The 14,537-nt window shown below is 55.1% G+C and overlaps 1 protein-coding gene across 18 annotated transcripts in view; it reads right to left on the bottom strand.

The window, feature by feature from the left end:
* The window catches only part of NFASC (neurofascin), an 89,929-nt gene that overhangs the window by 67,442 nt on the left and 7,950 nt on the right, over positions 1-14,537 (bottom strand). Inside the window, exon 1 of one of the 18 annotated variants that reach the window (XM_071578724.1) lies at positions 7,261-7,584. The exons of the other annotated variants lie outside the window; for them this stretch is intronic. The gene's annotated coding sequence lies outside the window, so the exon portion shown is untranslated. Of the gene's footprint in view, positions 1-7,260; positions 7,585-14,537 lie in introns of those variants that run through there. 18 annotated transcript variants of the gene reach the window in all.

Consider the following 14,537-nt stretch of genomic DNA (forward strand, 5'->3'; position numbering starts at 1 on the left):
CATTTGGCTTCTCCATAATGAAGTTGGCACCAAACCAGCTCTGAACCATCAGGACTGAAGCAGCAGGAGAGGGATGGTTTGGTTACTGGGTTTCAAAAATGAATAGTAATAAAGGGATTTGGGTGCATATGGAAGGGCCAGGCTGGTGTTTAGTGTGGCCTTTCAAAGAGTCAGATGGAAGGATGGAGTGAGCCAGGGATACATGAGCTGAGGAGCTTTATCTGCCTTCTCTGTGTTGCAAAATATCTCTGGAAGAGATGAAACCACATCCTAGAAACCCTTTGCAAACACAGATCTCCTCTTGCTGACACGACTGGAAGCAGGAGCAAACCTCACTGGGTAAGCAATGGAGTTTAAAGACAAGCAGAAAACAAAGGAGAGGAAAATTCCAATATTTAACTGCTCCAGCTCATCTCAAATTCCCCAAAGCTCTGCTTTGTGCTGGGAACTGCTGCAAATGCTCAGGGCAAAACCTCTGTGCAAAAGCCACCCAAGCCCTGGAGCTGGCAGAGACAAGGAGGAACGAGAAGGGATTGGGAATAAGGGCTGGATGAGCAATTCCTGGCGTTCTGGGTGCCACAATTTGAGCTGCAATCCAGCTTTGGTTTCCAGGAAAACGCTGGTGAGCTTTGTCCTGACAAACTCAGGGAGAGGGGAATGATCCCACCTCTGGCAGGGGCTGTTGGGGCTCAGCCAAAGCCTCCTGGCTCAGGACAAAACCTGGCCCAGGGCTTCCCAAAAACATCCTCCCGAGCTCCTTCCCCAGGGAAACACAGAAATGCAGAGCGTGTTCCTCCTTGGCTGGAGTGATATGGAAAATAGTAAATGTTCTTCACGTGGGTTTTGAAAGAGTTTCTCTCCCTTTTTTGCAGCACAAGCTGCTGACTTTTCCTGAGGGACATTATTCTTGCAGGGAAGGAACAGCTCAGGGTTTGTGAGAGGCTTTAACAGTGGAACAGAATCCAAACACAAGTTACACTCTAATTTTGACTTAAAAAGAGAGTAAATTCGAGTTTCTTCCCTGCAATGCACAGAGATCCCTGTGCAGTGGGATGGTGTTAAAGGAATAAATGCCTGCAGTGAACTGATGGCAAACTCCCCACTGTTCTGTGCTGATGCAGCTCCAGAGCCCCAGCCCTCCCACCAGGGGGAGGCTCCCCCTGATTCCTTCAGTGCTCCCACAAAATTCCAGCCTCAAACTCCACTGGGAGCTGCCAGCTCCGACCAGCCAAACCCATTCAGACATTTCCCACCTTAAGACTTTGTTAGGACTGTTGATAAAGCAATTCCATGTTTTAAAGAGCTCCATTAAAAACTCCTCCCTCCCTGGAGATGCTTTCACAGCTCATTTACGATCCCCCTCCCAGAGCAGGGGACAGAGCCCATTTCCACTGGGTTTAAGGCACAACAAGCAGCCAGAGCTCAGCTTTGCCCCCCAGCCCTACAAACACTCCTAACAAGCTGCACTGATTCCATGAGCAGCTCTATTTCAAGCCCAGGATGAACAAAGACACGAGCCTGAGCCCTGCAGGCTGAGCCTCTGCCCCCAGCTGCATCTGTACACCCAGTTCTACTCCTGGCTCTGGAGTTCTGCTCCAGTTTTAGGATGGGATTTTCAGGCTTGTTGGCAGAGAAGTCCATGCTCAGCACGACTGAATGGCAGAGCAACACCATCCCCATCAGGAGGCACCAGGGGGCTCCTGGTAATGAGCTTTGGCTCAGCCCCAAGCAGGACCACTTGTGTTTCCTGGCCTGGATATAAAGGAATTACCAGCATTTTCCAGGTTCTGTGTCAGGGGTGCTCAGCACCGGGGGGTCCTCCCCATCTGAGAGGGGAAAACATTTGGAAAAACCTGACTGAAACATTCCTCTGATGAACGTGGACAGAGGATTCAGGTCTGCACCATTTCAGACATGGGAAGATGCCCAAATCCTGTGGCCCTGGAGACATGATCCTTCTTTCCCTCAGCAAATGCTTCCCAAAGTAACTCTGGAACCACAATCCCATCAGAACCGAGCCCAGGGAAGCAGCTGGACAAAGCCACACATGTTTTTCACTGCCCATAAAACAGCATTTTAATGATGTTACACTCACCAACAGCTGGTTATTTTCCTGTTTGTCTCTCCCTGGTGCACAGTGCAAAGAGTGAGGCATTTTCCAGGAATTTTGGAAGCAAACAAAGTTTGACACTGTTATTTAAGGCTCACTGAGAGGGTGCAATTAGCTCAAGAACAAGCATCTATTCTGGGTGGTAACCTCAGGATCCTTCCTCTGGCACCCGAACTGGCCCCATGTGCCCAGCGGATGCCAAGCAGCCCAACCTCCCTCCCGCTCAGGAATGCAGACAATTCCCACAACATCAGCTCCCAGCTCAGAGAACTGGGCAAACCCGACAGGAATCTGTAACCCTTCGTGTGCTCTGCGGTTTTCTGGGGGAGCTGCAGCTTCAGGGAACAGCAACAAACCCACCCTGATGCCTCCAAGCAGCTCCATCTCCCCAGGAGATGCTCCATCCCCCGTCCTGCCCACAGTGCTTTGTACAGCTGAGACAAGAGGATAAATTACAGTGGCTTTAAATCCAAACAGTCCCTCACCCACCACCAAAATCACGAGGAAGGCAAGAGGTGAGCTTTGAGTTCTGGAAACACCAGGATTTCCGGGAAGGAGGAATGAATCCCACAGGATCCCTTTGGGCTTTGGAGTGTCCCAGAATGCCACCCCCCGCTCAGAGCAGGGGGATCTGGAGCATCAGAGACCCTCGGGGGATGTCAGGCCCCTTTTGGGGCATCCCGAGCCCCCCGCGCTGTGCCCTCCGCCCGCTGCCATCCCTCGGGAACGCATCCCTGGCCGTTGCCATGGCAACCCGTATCCCTGCGCAGAACCGCCTTCCCGACTGGAAAAGGGAGGAATCAGCTCCCCAGCTCGCAAATTATTCACGAGAAATGAGTGAGGGCTCCACGCGAGCCCTGCCAGCCTTGCCCGCAGCGGGCACAGCCCCGTCCCCTCCCTCCCCCCGGCAAAACGCCGCTAATTTAATATTAAAAGAGGAAAGGAGCCCTTTCTTGCGCTGTCACTTCTGAGCTGTGACAGCAGAAACGTGAACGAGGGCGGCAGCACTGCCCCATCCCCGCTCGCCCCCGCGAGTCCCTTCCCCAGCCAACAGCCTCATTTCAGCCAGTTTATGCTAATTATTTTCTGTACAGTTTCGTGCAAATTCTTCCTGCAGAGAGAGATGCCTGGAATTGTGTTTTCCGTGCCCGGAGTGCTGGCAGTGCCAGGTTTGTCACACCAGCCTCGGGGCACGTCTGGTCCGGTTTCTTTGGGGATGGCACTGGGATGCAGGTGAGGTTGCCAAGCCCCACTCCCTCCCCAGCACCCCAGCAAAGTGGCTGCTGGATATTCCACGGGGACTGAGGGCTCTGGTGCCTCCCCAGCACCACAGCCCAGCGTGGAGCTCGGGGGTGGAACTGTGACCTCCCTCAGGGCTGCAGAATTAGGGGTAGGGAAGGAGAGAGGCCAAGGAAAGGGGAAGAGGAACACAAAAGGCAGCAAAAAAGTGGATTAAGAGTTGGACTTGATGTTTTCAGAGGTCTCTTCCAACCCAACTGATTCTGTGTTTCTATGAAAAGAGGAGGCTCAGGGGAGACCTCCTCACTCTCCACAACTCCCTGACAGGAGGTTGTACCCAGGGGGGAATTGGTCTCTTCTCTCAGGCAACCAACAGGAGAACAAGAGGGCACAGCTGAAGCTCTGCCAGGGGAGGTTTAGGTTGGATTTCAGAAAGAAATTCTTTGCAGAGAGAGTGGTCGGGCATTGGAATGGGCTGCCCAGAGAGGGGGTGGATTCCCCATCCCTGGAGGGTTTTAAGATGAGACTGGACATGGCACTGAGTGCCATGATCTGATAATCACAGTGGGGTTGGATCAAGGCTGGGCTTGATGATCTCAGAGGTCTCTTCCAACCCAGTTCATTCTATGATTCTGTGAAAACTGAGCTTACCCACAGATTTGTTTCTGCATTCCCAAATTCAGGCACTTCATGGGCAGGAGGGAGGCTGAGACTTGAGCCACAGTGACCTGCAGGCAGCTCTGGGCCCATGAAAATGATTCCCCAGCAGATGGAAGATGTTCTGCAAACAAACCAGCAGCACTGAGACACAGTTGCTGCTATCAGGGAATTCAGGACAGGTTTCCCAGTCAATCTTTGGAGAGGTTTTCATTTGAATCAGATCAAATTACACCAACAGACAGGTGGGGCTCATGGATAGAACTCGACACAGCATCTCCAGCACGGTGTGGCTGCAATGACACCCAAACCACCCGACCATGAGGTCTCTGTCCTGACCTGGAGCACTCAGAGAGCTGTTTTCTCCCCTTCAGCAGGGACAGGGCTGTGGGAAACGCTGGCTGGGTGTGCTGGGGTGTGCTGGGCTGTGCTGGGCTGTGCTGGGGACAGCAGAGATGCAACATCCTCCTCCCAAGCCCACCTGGGCTCACGGAGGAGAGCAGGGAGGAGGATTTCCAGGTCAGCAGCCCCTACATGCCTTTTGCATTCCATCAAAGCCCTGAGCCAGCCTGGTGGGCTGCACAGAACCCTCCAGGGCCTCAGGAGCCAAAGCATCTTAGTGCAAGGAGGGTTTGGGTAAAGCAGAACAGACAAAGCCTGTCATTAAATAGTAATGGAAGTGCCCAGTTTGTGGGAGGAAGACGTCACTAATCAGCTCCCGAAGGAGTTCACCTCCATCATCTCCATCTCCTCATGCCCAGAGGCTGCAGGGTGCTCTAAACCTCCTGCCATGGCCTGGGGGCTGCAGTGCAGGGGTGCCCAGGCAGACCCCACTGCTCTCTGCCCTGGGGGGGCATCTAGAACTGCTCTGGAGTGACCCCCCTCCCACAGAGCAGGGGAGCAGGAGGTACAATCAGCTTACCCCCAGATTACCACAGAGCCACCAACTCCTTTTGCAAGAGAAAGCTCATTAGTAACCCCAGAAGTCAGGAGAGCACTTTTCCACCTTGCCCTGAAGCTCTCTGGATTAAGAGGGAACCATCCTAATTAAACTGAAAGGCACATGTGCCCCCGGTGAGGGCTGGATTTACATCCCACCCCCCCAGAGGAACAGGCTGATTCCAGCCAGGAACAGCCACAGCTCTGTGCTGGTGACAGGCAGCCCTGGGAGCAGCAATTCAAGGGTTAGATGCCCACATCAGCCCTGCCTGAATGGGAAAAGCCTGGAAAGCAAGGAAGGCAAAAGACATTCTGAGATAGCAGAGATCAAAACCCAATTAATGTGGCCTGAGCAGCCCCAGCCATGGCACAGGGAGGGAATCCAGGAGCAAAGGGGGGTCTGGGGGCAGGACAGACACACAGAGCAGGTCTCACCCCCAGGGTGATCCCATCAGGACACACTCAGCAGGACACAGCAGCAGAATTCCCTCCCTGTCCTCCTGCAAATGTCTCAATTCCAAGGATTTACAGAAAATCTCTGCCACCTCCTCACATTCCTCCAACAGCAGTCGCCTCCCTTTGCCTCTCCCATTTAACACAAGGTTTTCCCCTCCAGAGCTCAGGTTAAGGGTCTCCATCTCTGTCCCAAAGTATCTCCACATGCTGGGCAGGATGTGCTGAGTCCCCCCAGAGCTGTGAGCCCCCCCCAGAGCTGTGAGCCCCCCAACATCCCAGCATGGATCCAACCACCCATAAATCACTGAATTGCTGCCCAAGACCCCCTTCCCATCCTCCCCCTACCCACCAGCAGGTCAGAGTCATCCCAGCCCCTCTCCCCATCCTCCCCCTGCCCACCAGCAGGTCAGAGTCATCCCAGCCCCTCTCCCCATCCTCCCCTGCCCACCAGCAGGTCAGAGTCATCCCAGCCTCTCTCCCCATCCTCCCCTGCCCACCAGCAGGTCAGAGTCATCCCAGCCTCTCTCCCCATCCTCCCCTGCCCACCAGCAGGTCAGAGTCATCCCAGCCCCTCTCCCCATCCTCCCCCTGCCCACCAGCAGGTCAGAGTCATCCCAGCCCCTCTCCCCATCCTCCCTTGCCCACCAGCAGGTCAGAGTCATCCCAGCCCCTCTCCCCATCCTCCCCTGCCCACCAGCAGGTCAGAGTCATCCCAGCCCCTCTCCCCATCCTCCCCTGCCCACCAGCAGGTCAGAGTCATCCCAGCCCCTCTCCCCATCCTCCCCCTGCCCACCAGCAGGTCAGAGTCATCCCAGCCCCTGGGCTGAGAGGCACCACAGCTGTCATTAACAACCCCGACTTCCCTCCTCCTCCCCTCCCTGCCCTCGCTGGGTGTTCCTGCATGAATAATGCAGGACTGTGGCACAGGACACTGCCCACTCTGTCCCCTCTGGTCCCCAGGCCAGCAGGGAGCGGGTTCGAGTGCCAGTCAGGGCCTGGCCCCGTGTCCTGGGCTGGCACGACGGGTTTTGTTCCCAGATGCAGATTCCTTTTGTTCAGCCCCACCGTGCTGAGACAGCCCCACATCATCATCATCTGCAGAGCAGAGACGTCCCTGACACCGGGGCCAGCCCAGCACAGACACTTCCTAGCAGGGATTTCGGAGTGTTTCACCAAGATCTCAGCAGCTTCTCCCCTCTCCAGCAGGAGCATCTCCATCTCACAGCCCTGAGGCAATGGAAGTGCAGGGCTGAGGGGGGTCGCAGGGACCCTGATCTTCCACCACACTCGTTTGAGCAACTCTGGGATTGCTCAGGGACCACATTGGCTGGTACCAAACTGAAGAGCAAGAGTATGAGTTAATTAAGTCCCTTAATTAAGCCCTTCTTTGCCCTATAGCCACAGTTCTGATAAGCCACAGAACCCCCTCTGCTGAGAATGTTATTTATTGCAAGGTAAGAGATGAAGCTTAGCAGTTCAAACCCCTCCTGTCCAAGGAAAAGAGGCTGAGGAGGAGGCTGGGCCACGTTTTAGAGGAAACACTTGACACAGCAAAGGCTTTCCTGCCCTTCTATAGCTGGAAAAAAAAGAAAACAAATCCACGTTTTGCTCCCACATCCCGGTTTTGCCAGGCAGAAAGCACAAAGCCCACAGCACAACCATGCTCCGAATGTCCCTTAAACCCTTCCTGCTCCCAGGCTGCCCTCGAGACTGTCCCTGCTGGGAGGTGTCCTACCCCAAATCACCCCCCGGCGCTCGGTGCATCCATCCCGCACCACCAAACGCCCCGAGCGGGGCTCAGAGGCACCAGGAACGCTGCCCACCCCTCCTGGCTGCAGCCGATCTGCTGAATCACTTACTGCAGTGCCGGCCCCGCTGGCAGGACCTTCCCCGCACCCCGAGAGCTCCCAGCGATCCGAGATGCGGCACCGACAGCACCGGCTGCTCCTCCAGCCTTAACTCTGGAGCATCGCAGCGCTCCGAGCGCACCCAGAGTCGGGCAGGGGACAGGAATCACCTCCCGGCTGGTTTCGGCGGAGCACGAACTGTCCTGCACATCCCTGACAGCGAAACGCCGCTCTGCCAACCAGCCTGCGGCTGCTGTGCCCGCGATGGGGGGCAGAGGGACCGGGGCGGGCACGGTTTGGGGGCTCTCGCCGCAGCCGCGGCTCCGCTCGTGCCCACGCGCCGGCAGCGTGGGCTGAGCAGCCAGACGGGACCAGGTTTGCCTGCCCGTGTCCCCCGCGGCGCAGACAGGATGACTCAGAGCACAGCGGAGGGCACGGCACGGGAAAACAGAGGGTGAGGGAAAGGGCACAGGGTGGGCGGGAGGAGGGCACGGAGCGGGGGAAAAGGGAGTGGAGATGCCTCTCTTGGAGAATCCCAGAATATCTGGGGTTGCAGGAGACCTCGGGGGTCCAGTCCAACCCTCCCCCGCCAAGGAAGGGGCACCTGGAGCAGGTGACACACACCCAGGTGGGTTTGGAATGTGTCTGGTGAGAGAAACTCCACTCCCTCCCTGGGCAGCCCTGGAGAGGAGAGAGCACGATTTGCAGCTCCACATCCAGAGCCAAAGGCTGCAGCAAACCCTGCACCAAACGGGAATCAGCTCCATGCAGAACACAGGTCTCCATGGCAGGGCACTTCTCCTCCTCCCAGTAACACCAGTATGGTGCACTGGCCCTCCCATCATCACTCAGGGCCTTTAACAGCGCTGGGTTTGGAGAAGGGGCAGTTCCCAAGCCATGGACCCCCAGAGCTGGGGCAGGAGGGGACAGGCAGGACAGTCTGCACAAGGACAGAGGGACACGGGGATTTGTCCTTTCTGAGCAGAGAACCAGGAGGTCGCTCTCCTCCCAAAAATGCTTCCCTGGTCCAAAGATGAGCTGCTCCAGGTGCTCAGGGTGCTCAGCCTCCCTCCCCACATGACTCAACACTTCCTGATCCATGAGAAGGGCTGATGTGACTCTGCATTCCAGCTCTGATGTGATCAAAGGCCCAAAATCTGCACCTCAGACCCTTCCCAGGCTCACTTACCCTCCTGTGTAAAATACTATTTTCCCAGCAGGAAGACACAGCTCTGAAAGAGCCAATGCTGAACAGTGAAAAGAGGGGATTTAATTAAAAAATTAAAAATCCAGGCAGAGTCTGCCTATATATCCCAGTTCCACTGGTAATTAGGAAACAGATGGGGGAAGGAGGGAACGGGGAGAGGAATCTTTGTTAGGTTAATTGTCTGAAGGCACTAAATGAAATATAGGTGGCCTGATTTCCCTGGAGGGTTGCACAGGAACTTAAGGATGGACTTTGCAGAGAATAAAAGCAGGAGTTTCCCAGTAAAGGACAGCAGAAGATTATAACTAATCAGGCAAGAACAGAAGTGATAAACCCAAGCAAAAAAGCAAAGCGCCCCTTTGTAGTTTTAAATGAGGAACCAACCAATCTGATGCACAACTTCATTAACATCTTATTAAAATGCAATTTCCATTTTCCTGATTAAACGGTTGGGAGTAGACCCGTCTTTGTGGTCTTGGCTGTTCTCCAGGGTGGAGGTGCCCCAATGCCGGGAGGTCCAACCCCTGGGGACAGTTCAGGTGACACCTTTTGGAGCCAGCACTTCCATTCTCCTGCTTCCCAAGGTGCCCTCTGAGGATGCACCTTCCTCCCAGCTCGGATGTACCAGAACCTGATCCTTTGGAGCAAACACAGCAGCACCTCCCTTGTTTGCTGCCTCCCCTGTCCCAAGAGTTTGGTGTTAGTGCTTCATGTCCAGGGGCATGTTCTTATCTCCCCCAACAAGAGCACCCAGTGCTGCAAAACTCCCCCTTCAGTGGCAATTACCACTCTAAGGACTTGAAGCCTCAACCCACTGCTCCAAATCTTGTTTGTGGCAGGTCATTTAATCCCCTCACAGCTCACCTCAGCCTCCACACCCCCCCAGTCCTTCCTCCCCCACAAAGGGGCACCACAAACTGCTCTCAGCCCCACTTTGCTGCCCGTGGGTCTCGTTAACCCAGAGTGGCTGCCCGGAGAATTACGGAGCATTCCGGCTGATCCGGATTACTGGGATTGGCAAAGCCCAACAGGCACAGAGCCCAAACACATCTCAAACCAGGAGAAAATTAGAGTGGGGCTGCAAGGGAGAAGGATGAAAGGTCCAAGGCAATGGGACAATGAGAGAACCAAGCCTCAGGATTTGAAACCATAAGCCACATCCCTACCAATTGATTAGTTCCTCTCCTTGATTCAGGCAATGCCTTCCTGCTCTCTGCTGAAATTAAAACATGATCCAGCCCTTGAAGAACAAACATTAAAGAGACAGAAGATCTGAGTTTAGAAGGGGAATGGCTTTTAATTTGCAGAGGCTGCCTAAAGCAGCTCCTCAGCTGCACCACCATGAGGTCACACACTGAACGTGGTGTCTGAGAGCAGCGACTGGAGCTGGTGGCTCTGGGGCCCAGTGTCACCCCCCCCGTGCTCTGGGGCTGGGCCACTCTGGCTCTGTGGAGGGAGAGGATGAGGAGGATCAGCCTCATCTGGAGGGAGGCAACAGCAGCTGCTGCAAAGGGCTCTGATGGCACCTTCCACCATGTGCTGTGCTGCTCCCCCACACCCCACCTTTCACTCTGCCTGAAGGGCTTTCCAGCACAGAACTGATCCCACTGCAAGGACTTCAGGCTTCTCAGTGCTCAGCTCCATGAAATGCTGTCTGGAGAAGCCACGGCATCCTCATTTCCCCATGGGGGAGCAGAGCAGGTTTGGCTCTGGCTGCACCTCTTTGCGGGGCTGGAGGCTGCAGTGTCCCTGTGGCATCTGCAGGGGATGCTCCCAGGAGCTTCCCTGACCCTGGAGAGCAGAGATGTCCACCCAGGACCTTCCCTGCCCCTGGAGAGTGGAGATGTCCATGCAGGACCTTCCCTGACCCTGGAGAGTGGAGATGCCCCCCCAGGACCTTCCCTGACCCTGGAGAGCAGAGCTGTCCATGCAGGACCTTCCCTGACCCTGGAGCGTGGACATACCCCAGGACCTTCCCTGGTCCTGGAGAGTTAAATACCTCAAGGCTTTCCCTGGTCCTGGAGAGTGGAGATACTCCAAGACCTTTCCTGACCCTGGAGAGCAGAGATGTCCCTTCAGGACCTTCCCTGGCCCTGGAGAATGTTCCACCCAACCTCTACTGATAACCCTCGACCCTGAGCTTTAGGACATCTCTCACTCCCAGGAGACAAAGGGTGTGTAACACCCTTGAGCACCATCATCCTCCCAGCACAAGGGCAGCCCCAGAGCTCTGCTCCCTGCAGGGTCCAGACAGCAGCAGGACAGCACTGGCAGCGCTGCAGCTGGAAAGATCCCCCATCCTGGTGGCTGTGTCTGCTCTGTGACAGACAGCCCAGACAGAGCCGTGCAGGGGCCAGGAGGGAGGGCCTGGCAGGGGGTGGTGGCCTCAGCAGGGGCAGGGCAGCAGCAGCAGCAGGGCAGGTTGCCAGCAAAACTTCAGCCCTTCTTGAAGCTGAATGAATTCCCCAGGAACTAACCCAGCCCAGCACCTCCGTCCCCTGGAGCTGGGGCAGCACACGCTGCAGACCTGGGGACAGGGAATAATGAGGGAGTATGAAGGGAAGAGGACCCTTGAAATCCCCTGGATTGCTCACAGGCTTCCACCCAGCATGAAAAATCCACTGGAGCTGGTCCTCCTTTTCCCCCAGAGGAGCCCAAAGAGGCTTTTAGAACTGGGCATTTCAGGGCTAATTATCTGCTGGGGAAGGGATGAGTTTATTCAGGGAGAGGCTGCCCCATCCCTGGAAGTGTCCAAATCCAATCACTTGGAGCAACCTGGGATAGTGGAAAGTGTCCCTGGGTGAGCTTTAAAGTCCCCTCCAATCCAAACCATTCTAAGACTCCGTGACAACAGTGTGAAATCCAGGAATTTGCATCCATGTCTAAACATAAATCATCTCTCCTGCCCCAGCTCCTCTCTAGAAGGAAAACTCTTTTTATCTGCCTGATTAACACTCAAAGCTGTATCATAAAACCCTCCAGAAATCCCAATTAACAGTTAACTTGCTGTTGAGCCATTGCTACCCTGCTACCAGCATTCCCAGCTGCATTTTCGGTCCAACCATCTTTCCTTGCTTAGAAACCCATCACAACCCCCCTGAGCACAACCCACACACCTCTCCTGGCACCCGGGGGTGGGGGCAGCACCCTCTGGGTCCTTTGCACCCAAAAGGCACTTGAGAATGAGGTTTCAGCCCCTGCCCACAGAGATGCTGAGGACCTTGCCAGAGCAGCAGGATGAAACCAGGAGGGTTCAGCTCCATCCCACGGTGTGATTCCTTCTGCTCCCTCCTCCTCCTCCTCCTCCTCCAGAGCCACGGGGCTGGCATGAGCCACGAGCACACAGTGATGGCAGCACAGCTCCCAGAGCCTTTCCCTTGGCCTCCAGCTGCCTCCTGGAGCAGCTCTGGATCTGTCACAGATTGGGAGCAGAAATAGCAGGCTGGTGACACACATCGCCCCGCGGCCCCCCCGGCACCGGCACAATTAGGGTTTAATCAGGTGTCACATTCACTTGCCCGAGACCAGCACGGGGTGATCCACAGGGAATGGCCCCTCCACAGCCTCTCCCAGTGAGGAACAGGGGCCAGACCCCTATCCTGGGGTGATCCACAGGGAATAGCCCCTCCATAGCCTCTTCCAGTGAGGGAGGGGAGCCCAGACCCCTATACTGGAGTGATCCACAGGGAATGGCCCCTCCACAGCCTCTCCCAGCCAGGGAGGGGAGCCCAGACCCCCCTGCTGGCCCCACGTGGCATCTGGCCCACGCTGCCCACCCCATCACGGGGTAATTGTGCTGGGAGGCTCCATCTGCCTTCCCACGTCTCAGCATCTGTTCAGGATCAATCCCAGGAGCGTCATCAGCACAGCTCAGCCCCTTTCCCCGGACAATAGGCAGCATCAGGCACAAACTGCATTGCTATTGTGAAAGAGCTTTTTATTTTGCTGCCTGACCTGTGACAGCCCTGGCTGTGCCTCTCCAGCCCTGTCCTTGCCTGCACTGCTCTGTTGTGCAAGAGCTCCTGGTGGAGAACCAGAATTTATCGGAAATTAATTGACATATGTTGACTCAAACCAGGCCAAGGCAGTGATTTAATGCATTCAACAGCCCACAGAGTAAATATTTGAGGCTCACTGAGGGCCTCGAGGAGAAAACACCTCCCTGTCCCTGCAACTCCTTATCTACCTCTGGGGAAACTGAGGCAGGGGCTCTCAGTGACTGGGGGAGGGTCACAACCTCCCGTAAAAGAGCTGAAATTGGAATGAGAACTCCTGACTTTGTCCTACAGAATATTCTCAGTGGCTTTTTAGCTGTGTCTTAGGGAACAATCCTGCCATAACAAACTAAGGATGGAGCCTTGTGGGTCCCTTCCAGCTCAGGATATTCTGTGATTCCACGATTCTGTGAACTCATCCCAACAAGCCACCCCTGGCATAACCACACCCACCCAGGCCCAGCATTGCCACCCTCCCAGCCCTCAGCACAGCACAAGCTCTGGGATGCTCCCAGCCCAAGGCCATCCTTAAGTCAAGTCATCCTGCCTGAGTCTGTCAGGGAATAGACACTGAACAGCTCATTAGTGCCATTTCCCCACCTCTCCCAGGCCCAGGAGGGCAGGGGGGGCTGGCACTGGTGTTGCTGGGCAGTTGGGAGGGCTCTGACCCCTGTGCTGTGAGTGGATGTGACACGGGAGCTGCCACGGACCATGTGCTGCTCCAGTCTGGGCTGATGCTCCTGCCCTGCATGGAAGGGAACAGCAGGAGGGCAAAGGCAGCTCCTGGGCATGGGGAGGCTGCCAGGGGCTGGCAGGGGGGCCCCTGCTGTGCCTGCAGGGATTGTGGAGCTGGGCCATCCTCACACTCCTCTCCAGCAGAGCCCACACAGCCTGAGCTTTGGCTGCCCAAAAAAATCATACTCTGCACCCACAGACCAAAAGTTTATGGGGAACTCAAAGTTTCCTCTTCCCCACCCACTCTGCTGGAGAAAGTTGTCCCCAAAGGGTTCCTGGGTCAATCCTGGTACATGTCAATGCTCCAACAAAGCACCTCAGAATATCATCAGCATCTTCCTTCAAACACAGCCTTAGAGCTTGTGCTGTGACCCAGAGGACCAGCAGGGAGGCACAAAACTTTTTAGCCATTATCAGCAACACAACAAGCTGCAAATGTGACACGGTTTTTATTTAATTTTTTTTAATGCAACTCAGTGGATTAACCAGTGTCACATTTTAGAAGTGAAACCACAACTAAGGCAAAGCACAACCAGAGCTGGGTTAGCAGAGCCCTCTGAGGACAAGGAAGAAGATCCTTCCACAGTGCCAGGAGTGGAAAACGCCATTTAAAACCAGACACTGCTCTGGCAAAGCCCAGATTGAGTGAAGACTAAACAAGAGCTGACAAGCTGACATTTGAAAATGCAATTAGCTGGCTCGTAGAGCCACCCTGTTATCTTATTGTTAATTATATGTTTGCTCAGTCTGAGAGGCAATACACTTATTTAGATTTAATTCTCAGACTCTCCTGCTTTGACTGGTCCCTTCAAGCAAGAGCTCCCATCCTGCTCCCCCCAGCCCTCTCTCCCAGTGACTTTCATCTCCACAAAGGCCTGTGCTACAGTGGGTTATGTAATTGCCATTAGAACCTGCTCTTGGGGCAGCATCTAAAGCGAATTCCCAAGATAAGAGGTGCTTGGGAACCACTGGAGGCCAGTGGGGGCTGGGACTCTCTGCTTTAATTTCCCATTTCTGCAGTTCCTCCCCAAACCCGAGAGTGCCAGTCCCCCAGTGCCCTTCCCTGACCCTTCCCTGCAGCAGCTGAGCCAGGCTCTGCCAGCACAGATGTGTTTATCCCTATCCATGTCCCTCCCTCCCCTCTTAATTGTGATCAATCTGCCTTTCAAACACATTAATGTGCATCATGGCCCAGGCCAATTGCTGGACATGAAGCCAATTCCCATTTGTTTGCCTTGCAGGGCAGTGTGGGGGGAGGCAGCAGAATCACAGCTGAGCCAACCCAGCATCTCCTGGGCAAAGTGCTGCCAGGGATGCCCAGAGAGCACAGCCCGCCCAGCCCGGCGTGGCAC

Source organism: Pithys albifrons, chromosome 28 (assembly GCF_047495875.1).
Source record: "Pithys albifrons albifrons isolate INPA30051 chromosome 28, PitAlb_v1, whole genome shotgun sequence".
Lineage (NCBI taxonomy): Eukaryota > Metazoa > Chordata > Aves > Passeriformes > Thamnophilidae > Pithys > Pithys albifrons.